The following is a 15,683-nucleotide window of genomic DNA, read 5'->3' as shown; positions in this document are numbered from 1 at the left end:
CACCTGATAGGGAGAGAGAGGTTTGTCTTTGTCTGCCTGTCTGTCTGTCCGTCTGTCTGTGTTTGTCTTTAAGCCAGTGATGCCAACATATGTTGTTTGTTGCTTTTGTGTTTTTTGTAGAAGGTCATGTGTATGTAGACCTCAATGAGCCAGAGAAAGAAAGAAAGATAAAAGAAAGAAAAAGAGAAAGAAAGAAAGAAGAAACAAAGAAAGAAGAAAGAAAGAAAGAAAGAAAGAAAGAAAGAAAGAAAGAAAGAAAGAAGAAAGAAAGAAGAAAGAAAGAAGAAAGGAAGAAAGAAAGAAAGAAAGAAAGAAAGAAAGAAAGAAAGAAAGAAAGAAAGAAAGAAAGAAAGAAAGAAAGAAAGAAAGAAAGAAAGAAAGAAAGAAAGAAAGAAAGGAAGAAAGAGAAAGGTCCTTGGTTCAGTCCTGACTATGACTTTCTGGGGCATGGCAGGGCGCGGCACAGCACACCTGGTCTGTCGCCGCCAGTGGTGTGGTTTTTGGTTTCAAGCCAGAAACCCCTCCTTTCCTGGTTGGGGAGAGTTCCTATGGATCACAAGGACAAACCCAAAGGAGGACAAAGTTCAGAATGCCTAATTCACGCCTGCCCATTTCTACACAATAAAGCCGTCCCTAGTGTCCAAGTGACTTGACCTACATTTTTCATGTCTGAGAAAGAAGTTTCCATTTGAGGTACAGGTACTGCTTTGTGTTATTTATAAATGATGTGCCTCCATCCAAAGTGCTAGTATGGCGATCCACTGCCTTCCATTCACACCCCTCTGTCTGCCCACTGCGCAAGCGCTGTTCCTGAGTTGGCTCCGCCCTGTGACGACAACGAACCAACCCGGCCCTCTGGTCGACCTCGCTTTGAGGCTTATAAAAGCGGTCGCCAGGAAGGTGGCGCATGACAAGGACAGGTTGCATCGTCATCACATCATCACCAGGGTGGTGGGGACACAGGGTCGGCCACTGGGGGTGGGGATGAGGGCTTTGAAAGCTTCTCTCTTCCTCTCTCTCTCTCTCTCTCTCTCTCTCTCTCTCTCTCTCTCTCTCCCCCCCCCCCCCCCTCTCCCCTAGCAGTCAAGAAGTACAGACACTCCCAAGATGAGGATGAAGGACTATCAGTTAGACTTTGAAATTTCCTCCGCGAGCGAATAAGGGGCGATTTAGGAATTTTCTTTCAGTGACCACGCCCCGCACTGTGCTGCTGCCGCCGCCAAAGCCGCCTGAAAACATCACTAAAGGGTTGAAGGGTTGATAGTAATAGAAACAGGAAGGGTAAGCATTGCAACGTGTTTTCTGGGGTTTTGTTTGTTTGAGAGACCTATAAATGTATAACGCTGTGAAAAGTCTTATGTTCCTGAATAACTTTAGTATTTTGGTCAAAGGAATTTGGATGATTTTCCTGGCTGCAAGCAGGTTAATTCCTCCACACCAGGCTGACAGGCATGGGATAGGAGGCCCCAGCAGCTCTGTTCCTCTGCTGTGTGGACAAGCCCTTCTGGAACTGGAGGCCCTGCCTTGTGCCCTGAACCCCTCCTGGCACAAGTCCTGAGACCTGTGGGTTCACCAGCAGCACCAGGAGGACCACTCACATCCAGGTTCAGAGCCAGCAGCAAGTCCCCTTCACATCAGGGGTTAGTGGACCACGTAGAAAGTAGCATTGGATCCACGCACTGAGCAGCCACAAGGAGGTCAGAGATGCCCAGGGAGAAGGAAAAACCTGGAGGGAGTGATATAATGGTGCTGAGCCCTACAGCCCAACCGCATCCCAGCAGCTCCAGTGTCTGATCCTGACCCCTCCGCATCTTTTTTCATCAGGAACTGAGGTGTAAAGTGGGGGAGACAGGTTATTACACGACGGAGGACCAGATGGTGGCCTTTGAAATTGTCTTTATTTCTGAACATTCCTTTACAACCTTCCACCCTAGGATTAACTCCCACAGATGCACCTCGAGCCTAAATCCCCACCCCTTCCTCAAGGAAATCAGATTCATGTTTCTGGTTGTAGACACTTTGTGTTTAGATCCCATGATCTCCCCAACCTTTGTCCCTGCAATCCTGTACCTGGGCTGGGTCTGTCCCTTTCCTCATTCACACTGAGCATGAACATGAAACATGAGTGGCCCCGCATACTGCACCCCAATCCGAGGTTTCAGGTTCCAGGGTCCTAGAAGGAAGCCCTTGTTAGGTGCACCTGGTGAGCAGGGTCACTAGAGGGGCACATCACAGGCCCCATGTCATGAAAATGCCACGTCATAAACCTCCCAAGAGTTATAGGACTTGGTGACAAGACGGATGGTCCTGGGTTGTCCTAACTCCCTCAGTATCCCCGTGAGCTCAGCCTGGATCAGGGCAACTTCCTCCTGGTCCAAAGTCTGGTCGGTCCTGTAACACTCCAGGGGGACGGGGTACAGCTCGAGCTCTAAACTGCGCAGCCCGGCTGTGTGGCACAGCAGCTTCTCCACGGTGGCCATGGAGAGGTGGTTCTCAGAGATGGTGAAGCCCCTGAGCTGGTGACAGCAGCTCAGGACAGGCAGGATGGGCTTGACTTAGTGGTCTACCATCCCACAATTATCCAGGCGCAAGTCCTGGAGGGTGCGTGCCACTGCCTCCAGCAGAGCTCAGAGGGGCTCGGGACTAAAATCAGTGAGGTTGGTGCCATACAGACCCAGGGACTTCAGCTGCCTGAGGTTCCGGCACTGGACCAGGTGTATCAGGTCTGAATGTGTCAGCTGTGAGCAAAACCATATGGAGAGTTTGTCCAAGGGGGTCTGCAGGCACCTGGGGAGAGATGGAGTGATTAGTTCCTGGGGACGGCAGTGGTAAAAAGAGGGGGGCTTACAGGTGGAGAAAGACCGATTTGTCCAAGCCCAGGGCTGCCCTGACAATCTGATGAAGGCCAGCACCCAGGACACCAAGTCTTTTTTTAGGCTGGGTCAAGTTCATGACATCTCCAGAGCTTCCTTTCCTTAGCTGCCAAGCAGAGCACTGCTCTCTGGAGCGGGACTGGACATAAGGAAAACCCAGGGAACCTGCTCAGAGAGCCTCACAGTGTCTAGGTCAAGGGTAGGCATCCGTGAATCTTAAATTTGGGAGTCAAAACCAAGAATGCTCTCAACTCAGGCTACCTTTTGTCCATTGCTTGGTTCCAGGCACCAAACCTCTGGGCCACAGGAGGCTCTTTCATCTAATGCCTAAAAGGAACAAACCTGGCCCTAGCTGGTTTGACTCAGTCTACACACCCATCGAATGTCTCAGTTTCAATTCATGGTCAAGGGCTCAGATCTCTCTTGCAGGCTCAATGCCCGGCCCAGGTTGGGGCATGTGCTGTAGCAACCAATCGCCTCTCTCACACATTGGTATTTCTCTCTCTCTCTTTCCCTCCATTTCACTCTTTAGAAATCAATGGAAAAATTTATCCTCCAGTGAGGATTTAAGGAAAAGGGAGAGAGTGACCAAAGGAAGAATCTGCGGCATCAGCTGGGAGGCCAGTCAGCAGAGTCGACTTTCACCACAAACCACCTCCCACTCTTTGCAGTCCTTTCCCTCCCGCTCCCTTAGCTGCGGAATCCTGCCTTTCCTTCCTACTAATGACCTTCCTGGAGCCCAGGACCACCTCTGACAGATGGGGAAGCTGAGACAGGCTCACGTGTCAGTGGGCCCAGAGCTTCTGTCTGGAAATGCTCCAACCGATGTGGCTTTTCCTCCTCCCTCCCTCTTCCTAAGTCCTGGTCACTTAGATATCTCTCCCTAAGGAAGAATTCACAGACCCAGGCTCGCTGGGTCACTCATTGGGCCAGTTCTGTTACCCATCCTGACAGACAGATTTTAAAACATGCTTTCTTTGGGTATGCACAGGATGACACCATTCAGAGCACCTAACAAGTCCACTTCCTTGACATTCTGAAGCTGTGTTCACTGTTACACAGCTCACCTGTGCTTCTGGTTCAGATGGCCTCAGAGGAAGGAGGGAGAATCCATGTTGAGCTCCCAAAGGTGCCACAGCCTGAGCATCTGAGAGAGGAATTGGAGAAAAAATTGCTCCTCCTCCTCCTGCTTTCCCACTCCTGCTCCTCTTCCTCCTCTCACTCCAGCTCCTCCCTCTCCATCTCCTTATCCTCCTCCCATTTCTGCTCCTCTTTCTCCTGCTCCTGCTCTTCCCTCTACAACTCCTCTTCCTCCGCAAACTGCTGCTCTTCCTGTTCTTCTTTCTCCCCCTTCTTCTCCTCTTACTCTGCATTGCTTCCTCCTCTTGTACCTCCTCCCCCTCCTCCTCCTCCCCCTTCTCCTCCTCCTCTTCATCCTCCTCAGCCAACACATTGATGTAGGAGATAGAGAGACTCTGCAAGTTACTCATCTGACCCAGGAAGAGAGCAAACATCCCCAGGGTGGGCAGGTCCCAGGTAAAGTTCACTTCCACCTCCTGGATGCAGTCCAGCTGCACCCCATCCAGGACCCTCCTGACCCTCTGGAAGGGCACCTCAGAAATCCTCAGCGTCTTGCAGCACATGTGTAGAAACCCCTCTGCTGGGCCTATTGGATGATGTGCATGCAAACTTAACCCCGCCCATTTCACTGAAGTTAAGGTCTAGGAACACCTCCAAGGAAACCAAGGGGTGCTCCAAGTTGGGGCTGGAGCTGTGCACAGCCACTGGTCCTGTCAATGAGCAATTCTGGGTGCTGTCCCCACACCATGTTCTCCAGAAGTTGGCACCTGAGGTCCCAGTCAAGCCCCATGGGATGCGAGGGGGTGGGACGGGCACAGCCTCAGGCCCCAGCTGTTTAGTATTGGGTGGATCAGCAGGTTAAACTCCACTCATTCTCTCCTCTTTTCCCCCAGAACTGTGGACCTGTTACCGAGTCAGTCCCTTCTGTTGCTCTCCATCAGGATATGACGTTTCTAGTGAATATGGCTGCAGACCAGACATTTTCCAATGGGGGTGGGCACCCCCAGAGCAACCTGGGCTGGGAGCTGCTACCGACCAGACCGCCCCAGGGAAACCTCACTGAAGGACAGCAATGGGACTCTGAGAGGGCGCACGTGCTCTTCATAGCCTTCCAACACTGGAAGTATGTGGACCCCCTACTGAGCGTGCACACAATGTCTGCTCCTCCATCACTGGCTGAGGCCGGATGTGCTCACCAAGAAGCAGAGCTTTGATAAGCTTCTGCTGAAGAAATTCATGACCTGCATGCCCCTAGAGCAGCAAGTCTTGGTGAAAGAGAGGCTGGTGCAGAGCTGTGAGGAACTGAATGTCTTGCTGAGAAATAAGGAGAAACCCAGGAAATGGGTGAGTGGGACCCTTATGATGGGCAGGGAAGAGGAAGGCCAGTAAATGTACACAGCGGCATTCTTTAATTTTCGGTGTTTTATTTTTTAAATATATTGTTGTTGATTTCAGAGAGGGAGGGAGAGAGAGAGAGAAACATCAATGATGAGAGAGAATCATGGATTAGCCCCTCCTTCATGCCCCTGCATAGAGGATCATGCCCACAACCCAGTGGTGTGCCCTGGCCAGTAATCAAATAATGACATCCTGGTCCAAAGGTTGATGCTCAACCACTGAGCCATGGTGGCCAGGCCACATTCGCATTCCTGAGATGGACACCTTCAGACCTTTGATCTCCCGTCCTGGGGCTCACTTTCCCAATGACCTCAGAATAACCTCAGGGGGTAGACCTGTCAGTTCTGCCTCATGGGTGGGGAAACTGAAGCACAGACCAGGTGCAGGGATGGCGCCTTTCTCTCCAGGGAGCCTCTGCCAATGTTGGGAGAAATGTTTGGTTGCCACCATTTGGGAGGTTGTTATTTGATTGATTGATTGATTAAAACAATTCTTTATTTAAAGAGAGAATGAGAAAGGGAGAGAGAGGCAAACATCCATGTGTTGTTCCACTGAAAGTGTGAGTGTTGAGTAGGACACACGCAAGGAGTAGGATACATCCGGGTCTTATCTTGTTTAATTTTCTCCCCAAAGAAGGTCGTCACCTTGCAAGAGCAGAAGTATCTTCAGGAGAATTCCTATGTCCAGGTGGCCACAGACAAAGTTGGTGCCACAGACCACGTGTTGGACTTATCCCTAAAGTCCCGATCCCCCGTAGGTCAGACGGGGGTACATCCTGAGAACAGCCAGGAGGTCAACTGAGAGCCGGGGAACCAGCCAGGAACCAGTGACGTGGTGTGGGGACAGGTGAGTATGTGCTGCCCTGTTCTGTGGGGATAGGTGGGAGCCAGTACAAGGGGAATCGGTGACCATAGCTGCTACAGCATTTGGGACATTTGAGACAGGATACAAAGGGACCCATGAATGCATCCAAAGGATGCATTAACCCCATGAGTATTTCTGAACCAATGTGGTCCACAGGCCAATCAAAATCTAATTTTCCTCTAGGCATTATCAAGAGTGAGGAGAGTGGGGCCCAGAATCTCTTTGCCTCCACAATTGGAGGCAGCGAGCAGTTGAGATGACCAACAGAGGCAGCTTAGAGAATGAAAACTAAACACTGTTGCCGTGGCCAGTGTTGGTTAGTGGTTGGAGCATCAGACCCAGGACTGTAGGGCTGTGGGTTTGGTTTCCAGTTCAAGGGCACATACTTGAGTTGCAGGTTCCATTCCCTGCCCAGTTGGGGTGCTTGCAGGAGTCAACCAGTCAATTTTTCTCTCACATTGATGTTTCTCTTTGTCTATCCTTCTGCACCTCTCTCTCTCTCTCTCTCTCTCTCTCTCTCTCTCTCTCTTTATCTCTCTCTCTCTTTCTCTCACTCTACTCTCTCTCCACCTCCCTTCCTGGCTCTCTAAAAATCAATGGAAAAAATATCCTGGGGTGAGGATTAACAGCAACAAGAAAAAGAGTTAGGAGTGTAATGTATGGGCTTGATGTAAAGGTGTGATGGGTACACATAATGACAGACTTGGGAATTGGGGGTGATGGGGTAAGACCCAAGGAAGCCTAGGCAGAGCCACAATGTGTGCTGTAAGGTAATCTGGTGTCTCTGGTCAGGTAGATGGACAGTGCGGGGGGAGGAGGGACGGAGCTTCCCACCCCTGGCTTCAGACACGTGTTTTTTTAAATTTTATTTTATTTTTTAAATAACTGCATCCTTTAATGGCAGTAATACAATTATTGGATAAAGAGACCACAGGAGAAAGGGCAGGTGAAATTTCTGGAAGACAGACACAGCGTACAAAAAGGGGGTGGAATAGATGCATGCGACGATCATTGTAAAAATACACTATGTTATATACATATTTGCACCATCAGCTTTCTGAAATAATACTTACACTTTTGTTAGAATCCTGGTTAGAGAACAAATTTTTAAAAGCTTGGCCTGATGGCAAATGAAAATTTGGGGTAAATTCATAGCCCCGTGATGTTCTTAGGCTGAATATCCAAGGAGGGCTCCAGCTTCTAATTCATCCACAAATTTGTTTTAAAAATTATTTAATTTGCTTTTACAAAAGAAAATTCTCTGAGAAGGAAACAAACCCACAGCCACACTGTGTATTCTTACTTATTGTACAAACACCACGGGCTGCAGCCCTCTGCTCAAGGCCTGTCTTAGGCGCCTGCTTCGTGGTCCGAAAAGGGTGGGCACTGGCAGGCTGTGCACGCCGGGCCCGGGTGGCGTGCCCTCTGGAGGGGGGGTGCCTGTGGTGGCGGCGGGGGTGGCAGCAGCCTTGGGCCAGGGCCGGTTGTAGTTGTTGTATCTGTCCCTAGCTGTGGTGGAGCCCCCGTCTGCACAGGCCTTCCCTGGTTCGGGCTGTTCCAGGGCAGACATCCGGACAAATGGGGGCTCCTTGGCCTTGGCCACTGAGCTCTTGCCATTCCTCAGAGCCCTTGGGCTGGGCAGCCCCTTTCAGCAGCAGGCTCTGCAGCTTTACCACCTGCATTGGGAGTCCTGGGGTCATAGAGGTTGATGCCGCTCAGCACGTGGCTCTGCCAGCTCCCACTGCCCTGGCCCAGCCCACCAGCCGCCAGTACTCGGGGGTCATAGGGGGCGGTGGCTGGGGGAGAGGACTCCCCACTGGGGCTGGCAAATGGAGAGGGCGCTTTGGCAGAGCCAAGCTTGGCAGCGAGGGAGGTGCAGCAGAGTCTGCTGGTTTCTGCAGCCGAGGGTCAGTGGGTGTCTTCCACACCCGGGGGTCGCTGGGCCTGTCGCTGGGGCCGGGGGCAGCAGCGGGGCCAGTGGCACTGACAGTCTTGAGGATTCGAGAGAGGAGCTCGAAGTCAGGCAGGTTGGAGCCGGATGGGCCGGGGTCTGTGGAGGTGCCTGAGCGCTGTCGGGGGTTGGAGGGACCCACAGTGAAGGCCTGATGCAGCCTGGGGTCCAGGGCAGGCATGGACTGCAAGGCAGCTGGGACGGGGGGCACGATATCCTGCTTGGGGATGGGCAGAGGCATCAGGTCCTCGGGGTTCCACAGCACGGTGCGGGCGAAGCTCGGCTTGCTCAGGTTCACATCTTTCTTGATGTGGCTGAACTGCTGCAGCTGCAGCCGCGACCGTGGGTCCCGCAGTGGTTGCCCAGGAAGGGGGTCCAGGGGAATGTTCACAGCCTTCTCCCGCAGGGCCCGCTCCTCTTCTGCAGGGGGTGGCCCAGACCCCTTGGAGCCACTGGGGCCAGCGGGGCTGTAATAAAGGCGGCCTTCAGGTCTAGGGGCAGGCAGGGAGTGAGCCAGCTGAGTGTCAGAGGGCCCCGTGTCCCCGGGGCCTGACCCGCTGGAAGCCTCAGTGTGGCGGGTGAGCCTGGGGTCCCGGCTGAGGCGGGGGTCAGCCAACCGGCTTCCTGTGGGGTGTCCCTTCTGGAGGCGGGGATCCCCCAGCCCACGGCTGCTCAGCTCCCCGACAGATGCCTGGGGTCGGTTGGACGTCTGTTGCCTCAGGGTCTTAAGGATGGAGGTGACGCTGTTCCCATCATCGTCCTCGTCACTTGAGTACCAGTTTCCAGTGTCACCCGCATCCTGCATGAGTCCTCGCTCCATCTCCATGCCTTCCTGCTGCTGGTAAAAGTTTTCATAGAAGTGCTGGGCTGGTGGGATGGGGGGCATCATTCCAGAATGTGGGGAGTCTTCAGGGCCATAAGGTATCATTGGGGGGCCACCAGGTCCCATGGGTGGGCTAGGGTTCATGCCAGGACCCATCAGCATGTCAGGGTGCATGTCCGGGTGCATATCAGGGTGCATGTTGAGATTTTTTGGCCCCCCCCTGCCCCGGGGGCCTCATAATGGGCCCAGGGCCCATTGGCCCAGGGGGTCCTCCAGGTCCAGGGAAACTCACACCCAGCTTCTCAGCCAACTGTCCTGTGGGCCGTACCATGACCTCAAACAAGGAGGGGATCTTCTTGTTGTACATGTCCTGCTGGTGCTGCTGCAGCTGCTCAGGGGACAGCCGCTCATGCACTGACATGGGCATCTGCGGGGACCCAGGGGGCGGAGGATGGGGTGGGGGTGGGGGGTCGCCCTGCATGGGCCTGCCCTTGGGAGAGGTCGGGGCAGGGGGGCTGGGGGGCCGAGGTGGGGTGGGCAGGAGGCCCACACCAGGGGGTGGTTTGGGCAGGGGGTTGATGCCCTGCTTTTTCAGTTCTTCAACTTCCTTCTCGTCCCTGGCGCCTGCTTCCACATCGTCAGCCAACCTCTTATCCAAGATCTGTCTTGTCTCCTTGGTCAGAGGGTCATGTGAAAACATGCAGTCGTCACCATTGATACAGTTCCCAGTCATGTGGTACAACTTACACGGAAAATCACCGTGCATGTAGGGGCAGTTCTCGGCTTTGGCACAACACCTGGTGGTGTAAAACTTGCACAGTTCTCGCTTCTTTGGTAGCTCGATGCCATGGCTGAAGTTACAGTGGTCTCCCCGTGTGCACCGCCCCTCCACGAAGAATTTGCAGATGACTTTGCCTTTCTTGCCAGACTGTTGGTGGGGCCTGTCATGGTCACGGCTCCGGTAGCTTCCACCGCCATCGCCCATGTCTTCATCATAGAAGTCTTCATCATCGTTCATCTCGCCCTTGTTCATCCCTTCTCGGCTGCCACCTCGACCTCGGCCACGGCCCATCCCTTTGCCTCGGCCTCGGGAACCCCGGCCACGGCCTCGATTTAAGCCTCGCCCTCGGCTATCTTTGGACCAGCGGTACTGGTTTAGCTCCTTGGAATAGTCGTCATAATCCTCGTCTCCCATTGGTTCCTCACTTTCTCCATAATCCATCTCGTCTTCATAAAAGTCATCTTCGTCTTCTGAGTGGTCTCCCATGGAGCCTCTGCCCCTGCCTCGGCCCCGAGACCCTCCGAGGATTCCTCGGCCCTGGTAGCCCCTGCCATGGCCTCGACTGCTGCCCTCCTTGGCACAGCGGTACTGGTTCAGCTCTTTGGTGAAGTAGGACTTCTTGGGCAGGGACGTGCTGTGTGACAGGGGGTACTGCTGGTGGGACGGCACGTACGGGGGGCTGTAATCTGAGTCATCGGAGAAGTCGGAGAAATCATCGCTGGAAGATGCATGGCTCCTGTGCTTAGATTTCCTGCTCTTTTTCCATCTTCTCTTCTCTTTCTCCCACTCTTTCTTCCGCTTCCGTTTCAGCTTCCTGTGAGAGTTTTCCTCGTCTGAATCGCTGTGGTGCTTCTCCCCTTTTTCTTTCCGGCTCCACTCAGGGCCTCCAGGGGTGTCCTGGGTCTCTTCTGCCCCATCATCCTCCAGTTCACCTTCTTCCAACTCACCATCTTCCCTGTCGTCAGGGAGCGGGAGGCGGTGGAGGAGGTGCGGGGCGGCTGGGCAGGAGTCGGGGGAACACGGAGGAAGCGAAGGCATTGATGGTGGTGGCGATTCTGATGGGGGCGGCGGTGGGGTCACAGGCGCAGCCCCCATGGTTCCTAAAGCCGGAGGCCGTGAGCTGGAGTTGTAAGTTTCTGGAGAATCTACACCAGTTGATTTTAATCCTATACATTCTATTCCAAAGGTTAGGGCGTTTCTCATCTCCATTCCAAGGTTACTCTGTTGTTCTATTAAGCTACAAGGAAGTAACTGAAGGAGATTATCCTAAGTAAAGATTATGTAGTTCCAGCGTGATTGTTCCTAGTTAAAGTGATTAACTACCCGCCTGGCACTTAGTTAAGGGGTTTTTTGGATGTATTCCCTTCCTTAGTCCTGTTAATTTCTAACTCCAGGGAAAAAATCCCCACCTGGGGAAACTACCTTTTTCCGGGAGGTGGTCCTGTTTGAAACACACAGCGCTAAGAGGGGGAGCAAACATATGCCATATACGCCAGGTCCCTTGAGATATAAGCTGTGCAGATGTTTCTTCCCTGCAGCGACTGTGTCAACCAGCAAGGGTGAACCGGCTTCCGGCAAATTCCCCAATTTTTATATTTGAAATGACAGCGCATGTAAATCAGCTGCCGCTTCTTGGATTAGGCTGTTACGACTCGGAAGAAGACTTGTTTGTGACTTTGCCAACAGGTCAGTCGGAGGCGTAACCCTATATCGGCTCCCCACAGGTACAGGCAATGAAAAACCATGAACAACCTTTAAGAGGATGAGAAGAATCAGGCACAATAAACACTCAAATGTGCCTGTAGTGATTTGGAGGGTATAGAGTTCCCATACCTAAGTTTTCTTCCTGATTCCACCAAAGTGTTTTTTTCCTCGAAAGTTTTTAATACTCCTCATGACAAGAGGTGGGGCTTATGGTTTCCTCTTCTTAAGCTACTGACTGCAGAGCTCGAGGACTCTGAGTCTCTGCTCTGGTGCCTGACATTTTTATACACCTTCTCAAATGCTAACATCCAATCAGAAACCTCAGTCTCCACCCCTTAATCTCATTGGGATTATTTCCTCTCTCCAGATTAATGGATTGAGAGATGGTTTGGGAGGGGCAAGATTGAGGTCTGGCTCATTGGTTCCTTCCACCCACACTGACTGAGGTTGACTGATGGCCCCCAGTTGTCATCCTCCATGTGAGACAGTGGAGGTGTAATGGTTTCCTGATGTTAAATCGGAAAAAACACAACCTGAGAGCATGGTTGCTGTGGGTCTTTGGTCACATTAGACTAATCCAATTGTATTCACAGTTAAAACAGCCAACGCCCACAGCTGACACCTTTGGTGTCATCCCCAAAGAAAACAAATGAAATGTGTCCATGCATCAGGTAAGGTTTTATGTCAGGTGACATAGCAGAGCATGAGCTCCACAGGGATTAAGGGGTGGGCAATTGAGCATGTGGGTGGACCTTCAGACCTTAAGGCTTCTCTGAGGAAGGACAGGTAAAAATCACCATGAGGGTCAGGGCTGGACAGGGTAGGGTGGCCATCCTAATTGAACCCTGTGAATGACCCAGAGCCATGTAACAGATGGGTGTTTTTTCTTGGAGAGAAGAGAGATGGAAAGACTCTTCTCTGGGTGAATTTGGCATTTAAAAGGAGACAAGTTGGAGTAGAGACAGTGCCATCCTGGAAGGCAAAGGGAGAAATTCTACCTTCTGTCCCTCCCAGGAGAAAAGGGTGGGTCTCCTCTGGAAAAGATGAGATTAGATCAGCAACTCGGTGGAGAAGATTAAATATAAGAATGTGATTAGAGGGAAAGAGGCCAGACCTGGGAGTTAGATATTTTCAATCCTGAAAGGCACTAAATGCAGGTGCATGGGCTCTTTAGGATCTCAGAGCCAGGGAGAAAAATAAACATGGGCGAATCACACCTTACCATGTCACAACATGGCAGCTGCCACCAGGAAACGTTTATCTCAGAGTCAGGATTCTTCCACAGAGAATACTTCCAAGACAGCAAATGTCTTCCCTCACTACACCCTGTCTCCATGCCCCCGTTCCTGCCCTCTTGGCACCGCTTCATTTCACCACACCCCCAATGATCTCTCTTATGACCACCAGCCCCCAAAGTCTCCACTTCAGTAAGCCTATCCCTCAATATCACTCAGTTCTGTATTTATTTGACAGCCTTGTGGTCTGCTGGACCAGATGCTTTTTGAAGCCATTGAGCAATCATGGCTCCTTAGACATCTGTGGAATGAATAGGTGGCTCTTGGCAGTGTGATGAAGCCAGCTGCGGCCAGCCCATTGCTGCCACATGGAACTCTTTTCCTGCACAGCCTTCCTGTAGGTCCCCATCCTTCTCCTGTCAGTCACTCACCCCACAGACAACCCTGAGCACCCAGTGTGTGTGCCAGGCTCTAACTCTGGGCAACTCTGAGTCACATAAAGAAGTCTGCGGCACTGAACACATTCTGGAGTGATGAGTGGAGGCCTCTGGTGATGCTCCTAGGGCAATGGAAATTAAAGAGAAAATAAACAAATGGGACTACATCAAAATAAAAAGCTTTTTCACAGCAAAGAAAACCATCAACAAAACAACAAGAAGATGCACTACATGGGAGAACATATTTGCCAATGATACCACCGATAAGGGTTTAATCTCCAACATTTACAGGGATCTCATGAAACTTAACAAAAGGAAGATAAACAATCCAATAAAAACATGGGCAATGGACGTAGATAGACACTTTTCGAAAGAGGGCATCCAGAAGGCCGAAAAGACATATGAAAACATGCTCAAAGTCACTAATTATACAAGAGATGCAAATCAAAACAACAATGCGTTATCATCTCACACCTGTCAGAATGGCTATCATCAACAAATCAAAAAACAACAAGTGTTGGAGAGGATGTGGAGAAAAAGGAACCCTTCTGCACTGCTGGTGGGAATGCAGACTGGTGCAGCCACTGTGGAGAACAGTGTGGAGTTTCCTCAAAAAACTAAAAATGCAACTCCCATTTGACCTAGTGATCTCACTACTAGGAATATACCCCAAGAAACCAGAAATGCCAATTAGAAAGGATATTTGCACCCTGTGTTCATAGCAACACAATTCATAATAGCTAAGATTTGGAAACAGCCTAAGTGCCCATCCTCAGATGAATGGATTGGAAAACTGTGTTACATCTGCACAATGGAATACTATGCTGAGGTAAAAAAGAAGGAACTCTTGCCTTTTGCAACAGCATGGATGGAACTGGAGAGCATTATGCTAAGTGAAACAAGCCAGTCAGAGAAAGATAAAGACCACATGATCTCACTCATTTGTGGATTATAGAGAACAACATAGACTGATGAAAAGGGACAGATCCAAAGACAGAGAAACAGTGACCAGGCTATCAATCCCCAGAAGGAAAGTAGGGGAGGGCAGGGGTAAGGGGAAGAGAGCAACCAAAGGACTTGTATACACGTATATAAGCCAAACCAAAGGACATGGACAACAGGGGGATAGGAGCATGAGTGTGCGGGGCAGGGGGTTGTTGGGGGTTAATGGGGGGAATGAGGACACATTTGTAATACCTTAACTAAAAAGAAAAAAAAGATTGGATTTTAAGAAATATTAGAATTCATAATACCACTAATATTTGATTATGTTAACAAAAATTTTGAATAAATGAAGGAATGATAAAAAATAGATAAAAATGATAAAGGAATTTTACTACTTTTAAAGACTGCGTGTGGATATTGTTCTAAAAATATTTAATTGTGTTAGGAGACACAAATCAAACATTTACACTGATTTTTAAAGATCAGTGATGAAAAAGTCTTTCTTCTTTCAATACATTGAGAATAATGCCCTAGCTGGTTTTGCTCTGTGGATAGTGTGTCAGCCTGTGGACTGATGGGTTCTGGTTTGATTTCATTCCAGGGCGGGTACCTGGGTTTCAGGCTCCTGGACCTGGCCATGGGGGCTGATCACAGGTATGCGGGAGGGATCCAACTGAGGTATCTCTCTGCCATCGGTGTTTCTGTCTCGCCCTCTGCCTTCCACATTCAATGGAAAAATATGCTCCAGTGAGGGTAAAATAAATAAATATATAAATGAATAGATAGAGAAAATTACAGTAGTTCATATAGAAAAGTTAAAAAAACATTTAGAACAATAAAATCTTAGTGGTACACAGATTATAGTTACTTTTTTTTCTTTTTTAAATAGGAAACACTTCAGAAATTAGCATGTCAATTCCCGGTCAGGGCACATACCCAGTTGTGAGGTCAATCTCCTATGTGGTGCATGCAAAAGGCAGCCAATCAATGATTTACTGTCATTGTTGATATTTTTATCTCTGTCTCCCTCCACCTTCCTCTATGAGATCAACAGAGATATTTTAAGAATTAGATTTTATTTTTTAGAGCAGTTTCACGTTCACAGCAAAATGGAGCACAAAGTAGACAGATCACCCCTAGACCACTGCACCTCCACCTCACAGCCTCCCCACAATCCACACCCCCACGTGATGAGAAGACATCCTAGATGTTCACCATTGGGCTCTCTGCTCCCAAATGCAAAGCTCTTTCTGTGAAGATAATGAACAGTTGTATCTGTGTGGGTCAGTGTGGCTCTCTCCTGGGCACCGAGCCTAGTGCCGAGGCCGCAGAGGCCCAGGAGGCGAACCCGGAGGGCCTGCCCTCGGTGTGGAGCGCGCTCAGCAGCTAGGAGAGCATCCAGGTGCTCTGGATCTCCGACATCAAGACCTGGAAGGACCCCTGCCAGCGAGGACTCTACAACGTGCTGGCCAAGCTGGCCCATGAGCGGACGAGGGTGGGCGAAGGCCTCTACAAGTTCTACCTGCCCAGCTGCCACAAGAACGGGCTGTACCACTCCAAGCAGTGCCTGGTGTCTCTGCACGGAGAGACAG

The 15,683-nt window shown here is 50.7% G+C and overlaps 1 pseudogene; it reads right to left on the bottom strand.

Moving 5' to 3' along the window:
• Positions 1-7,485: 7,485 nt before the first annotated feature.
• Positions 7,486-10,955, bottom strand: LOC102435509 (annotated as a pseudogene).
• Positions 10,956-15,683: the final 4,728 nt, after the last annotated feature.

Source organism: Myotis lucifugus, unplaced genomic scaffold (assembly GCF_000147115.1).
Source record: "Myotis lucifugus unplaced genomic scaffold, Myoluc2.0 scaffold_1019, whole genome shotgun sequence".
Lineage (NCBI taxonomy): Eukaryota > Metazoa > Chordata > Mammalia > Chiroptera > Vespertilionidae > Myotis > Myotis lucifugus.
Note: the sequence above shows the minus strand (reverse complement) of the source record. Positions and strands in the feature narration are given on the sequence as shown.